This window comes from Silene latifolia, chromosome 6 (assembly GCF_048544455.1).
Source record: "Silene latifolia isolate original U9 population chromosome 6, ASM4854445v1, whole genome shotgun sequence".
NCBI classification, from domain to species: Eukaryota; Viridiplantae; Streptophyta; class Magnoliopsida; order Caryophyllales; family Caryophyllaceae; genus Silene; species Silene latifolia.
Window position 1 is genome coordinate 55,519,901 of NC_133531.1, and position 5,632 is coordinate 55,525,532.

Genomic DNA, 5,632 nt, shown 5'->3' on the forward strand with positions numbered 1-5,632 from the left:
CCGTTCAATCAAGATAAGACAAATAAACCATGTAACCGGCTGATCATCCTCCATCCCCGGTCTCCCGATCTCACACAGTAACCGACTACACACCAAAGTGTGTAGCCCTGCCAGATTACCCATCGCAACAGGTAATCCTCGCCGCCAGTGGGTGACCTCAGCCCATCCCCACCTAGTCCAGCTCATCAACGAGTGACTAACAATCCCTGTCCCTTAATGTGCACATCCCCTCCCGTGACGGGTTCTACGGAGGGCGAACTAGGGTGTGAAGCCACTCCCGCAAGTGACTCTACCACAATCACACACACAGCATCACAGCTGTCACAACACCACAACCGTCATAACACAACCACATCACCACCGCCATCACAACACCCATACTCCGATGATCAGCAGATAACAACAATTACAACACAAGCACAGTCTTAAATCAATTAACAATAACTGAGTAGGGAAACCCTACCTTTTCGCAATCCTCTTATGCTGCAATCAACCATACAAATGCATAACAAATATCGCGTCTTCACTTACAACAACAATCACATAATTCCAATCACTAACTGCAAAACCCCATTTCCCCCAATTCATGAATAAAGACAAACCCTAGAATTAATCATCAACAACATAGTGATAAAGACTTACTAGCTAAAGAATGAGATTTAATGCGATAGTTACGATGTCCACACACACAGAGGAGAGATTTGGGAGTGATTAGCGTGTCGTAGGTTTGATTAGGTTTGCAAATGACATTTCAAAAACTTATTATCGAATATATAATCCCTAATTACTCCCGAATCAAACCGCTGAAATATTACTCGCGAGACTGGATACTCTACCGAGTATAGAGTATACTCGGCCGAGTATCCTCTACTCGGTCGAGTACTCATCATACGCAGCCTAGTATTCCTCGGTAGTAGCCAAACAGACTACACAATCTACACTACTCGGTCGAGTAAGCCCTACTCGGTCGAGTACTAGCCTAAGAAATCCGTAGTATTACAGTCTTCCCTTCTTAAAAAGAACTTCGTCCCCGAAGTTCCAACCCAACCAATAAAACATGGACACCTGACACTAACTCCACCAACACTATTCCTTCCACAACATAGCTCACGATATCATCTCAACTATATAACGCTCACTAACATCCTCAATTACCTAGACAATCCACCAAACAAGATCAACCATCAAAACGGAATGTTACATTCTACCATCCTTAAAACGAACGTCGTCCTCGAAGTTTACTTCACACACATACACATCCTCACACAAACCGTTAACACTATCAAAGTTTACTCACACTCCTAAACATCATACTACTACCACCATTACCTGTAATAAAATAAACCCCAACATAAATATTACTCGCCAGACCGGATACTCGACCGAGTATAGAGTATACTCGGCCGAGTATCCTCTACTCGGTCGAATACTCATCATATTCAGCCGAGTATTCCTCGGCAGTAGCCAAACAGACTACACAATCTACACTACTCGGTCGAGTAGGCCCTACTCGGTCGAGTACTAGCCTAAGAAATCCGTAGTATTACACTTGCAAACTCAACAAGAGTCATCATCCTTGTTACATTTTCCAATCTAAACTCTATGCAAATCGTCTTGTTCAAAGTAGTAATCTTTAAGAAACTTAAGTAATCAAAGATAAGTGACCGATAGGTTCGTTCACGCATATGGAACAAAGTAGAAAGACCAAATAACTCGAAGAGGGCTTCCGTTTGGTGCTATATTCCAAGCTTTCTCAAGGTTTTGTGGCACATAAATTTGGTAGGAAGGATATTCTTACCAAGTAGTCGGTGGAAGACAAGCCTTTGAACATCGTTCACGAACTCAATGTTGCAAAAATCGTCAAGCTTGGTGAGGTCAACTATCTCCTCATGTTCTCTTCTTAGAGTGTTGATGTGAGAAGTAGATGAGCTTCCTCTCACTCTTGGTCTTCTTCTTTCCCTAAATAAAGATCCTCTTGGTCCCATTATTGGACTGTAGATTTGGAAATTGATTTGTTAAAATATGGGGATGCTCTTTGTGAAGTAGTTCTTCTCTTAAATCTTTTTGAAACCCTAGACTTTGGGGGTTTTTATTTTTGTTGGGTGAATGAGTGCTTGAGATATGATATGGAGTCATAAGAGAGGGGGGTTTTATGTATAAGTGGAAGGAAGGATGAGGTGTTACAAATTGCGCGGTGGGGGAGATTTTAATTGGCGAAAATCTGGAAAATAAGACGCAGGGAGACGAGCGGATTTGTCATCGAGACGCTCGGATTTCTAGGCATTGGGACGAGCGGATTCTTTGCGGGACGCTCGGATTGTTATCCAGGACAGATCCCAGATTCTGAAGTAGCCAGGACGAGCGTATGCTAGTCATGAGCATCTGGCTGGAGTAGGACGAGCGGATTCCAAGTAGGACACTCGGATTCTCTTCCAGGGAGAAATGCCAGAAATTGTTACTGTCGAGACGAGCGGATTCTTGATGCGACGACCGTCCAGAACCAGACGAGCGGATTGTCTCTGTGGACGCTCGGATCTTGGATCAGAACAAAACAGCTGCTTGTCAGCTCACATAGGACGAGCGGATTCCCAAGAGGACGCTCGGATTGCTTGCCTGGACGAGCGGCTTCCCAACAGATCGCTTGGATTGCTCCTGCTTTTCCTTTACTCCGATAGGAATGTTTCCCACACTTGAATTCTAGTTCCTTCATTCATCAAAATGATTAGTGACCCTCCCTCACTTACTCTCATGGTAAGAATCATGTTTATGATAGAAATGCAATAAAGTTAAAAATACAAGTTAAAGGGATTAGTATATTTACAAGTGGTGGTTTGGAGAGGACTCCACCAAACTCTCCTTTTGATGATCTCTTCAAGGAGGAGGAGGCCCGAGGTAGGTGACCTCGACCTCTCCAATGAACGCTCCCTCATAATATGGCTTCAATCATTGGCCATTGACCTTGAATGCTTCTATCTTCCAACTTGATCTCAAAGTCTCCATATTTTCCTACCTCGGTGATCACATAAGAACCCATCCATCTAGAGTTCAACTTTCCGGGAAAGAGTCGGTATCGGGAATTTGATAGAAGGACTTTATCTCCTTTGTGCAAGGCTTTTTGCTTGATTCTCTTGTCATGAAGCAACTTTGTCCTCTCTTTGTAGATCTTGTCATTCTCATAAGATTTTAGTCGGAATTTTTCCAACTCTTGAATTTGTATCATCCTCTTTTGACCGCTTAATTTGAGATCGAGATTAAGAGCTTTGATTGCCCAAAAAGCTTTGTTTTCTAACTCAATCGGCAAGTGACATGCCTTCCCGTAGACGAGTTTGTAAGGGGAAGCTCCTATGGGAGTCTTATAGGCCGTCCTATAAGCCCAAAGAGCGTCATCAAGCTTCATGCTCTAATCTTTACGAGTCTTGTTGACAACTTGTTCAAGAATTTGCTTGATCTCCCTATTCGAAACTTTAACTTGACCGCTTGTTTGAGGATGGTATCCCAAGCCGGTTCTATGTTGGACACCATATTTAGTCAAAAGGGATGTGAGCTTCTTTTCATGAAAATGTGTTCCTCCATCACTTATGATTGCTCTAGGGACTCCGAATATTGGGAAGATTGTTTTCTTGAAGAGCTTAGTGACCGATTTTGCATTATCGGTAAGGGTGGCAATTGCCTCCACACATTTTGATACGTAGTCTACGGCCACGAGGATGTATTTGTTTCCTTTGGATGTCACAAATGGCCCTTGGTAGTCGATCCCCCAAACGTCGAAGATCTCCACCTCTAGTATGCCCCTTTGTGGCATTTCATTACTCCAAGAGATATTCCCCGTTCTTTGACACGCATCACAATGAAGGATGAACTCCCTAGCATCTTGGAACATCGTAGGCCAAAAGAAGCCCGATTGAAGAATTTTCGCAATGGTTCTTCTTGCTCCATGGTGTCCACCATAAGGGGATGAGTGACATCCTTCCAAAATTCCTTGAATTTCCCATTGAGGGATGCACCTTCGGCAGAGGCCATCACTACACTCCTTGTAAAGATTTGGGTCATCCCAAAAGTACCTCTTTACTTCGAACAAGAACCTCTTCCTTTGGTTATAGCTTAAGTTTGGAGGGAGTACTTTTCCAACAATATAGTTGGCACAATCGGCAAACCATGGGGTAATATGTCTCTCAAGTTGTGTTTGGATGGCCAATAATATATCATCGGGGAAAGAGTCATTGATCGGTGTTTCTCCTTCTTCATCATGAAACCGGATCCTTGACAAGTGATCCGCCACTACATTCTCGGACCCATTCTTGTCTCTTATTTCCAAATCGAATTCTTGAAGAAGCAAAATCCATCTTAAAAACCTATGTTTTGCCTCTTTCTTTATCAAGAGATGTCGAAGAGCACGGTGATCCGAAAAAACAATCACCTTGGATCCAACTAAATAGGAACGGAATTTATCCAAAGCATAGACAATGGCAAGGAGCTCTTTCTCGGTGGTATCATAGTTCACTTGGGAATAATCAAGAGTCTTGCTTATATAGTAGATGGCATGTAAAGCCCTTCCTACCCGTTGGCCCAGAACCGCTCCAACGGCGTAGTTACTAGCATCACACATAATCTCGAACGGTAGTTCCCAATTTGGTGGTTGAATGATCGGTGCCGAGACTAGTGCTTCCTTAATTCTATTAAAGGCTTCAACACACTCGTTAGTGAAATGGAATTGGACATCTTTAAGTAAGAGTTGAGCGAGGAGTTTCGCGATTTTTAAGAAATATTTTATAAAACGGCGATAGAAACCCGCGTGACCGAGAAAACTTCTTACCCCTCTAACATTTACGGGAGGTGGGAGTTTTTTCTATCACCTCAACCTTAGCTTTATCGACCTCGATGCCCTTTTCCGAGATTAAATGACCCAAAACAATTCCTTCATTGACCATGAAGTGGCACTTTTTCCAATTCAAAACGAGACTAACATCTTCACATTTTTGCAATACAAGAGAAAGGTTATGCAAGCATGAGTCAAAGTCTTTTCCATAAACACTAAAATCATCCATAAAAACTTCCATTATGGTCTCTAGGTAGTCAGAGAAGACACTCATCATGCATCTTTGAAAATTAGCGGGGGCATTACACAAGCCAAAAGGCATTCTCCTATATGCAAAAGTACCATAAGGGCACGTGAAGGTAGTCTTGTGTTGGTCATCCGGGTGTATAAGGATTTGAAAGAATCCCGAATACCCGTCAAGGTAGCAAAAGAAATTGTTAGAGGCTAGCCTCTCAAGCATTTGGTCAATGAATGGTAGGGGAAAATTATCCTTTCTTGTTGCGGAATTCAATTTTCGATAGTCAATACACATACGCCAACCGGTGATCTTCCTTGTGGGTATTAGCTCATTGTTTTCATTTGTCACTACCGTGGTACCTCCTTTCTTAGGTACAACTTGAACGGGGCTAACCCACAAAGAGTCCGATATGGGATATATGATTCCTGCATCAAGTAATTTCATAACCTCTCCTTTAACAACTTCTTGCATATAGGGGTTTAATCTCCTTTGAGATTTGATGGTAGGTTTATGGTCTTCCTCTAGATCAATTCTATGCATACAAAAGTTGGGACTTATCCCTTTAAGGTCATCTAGAC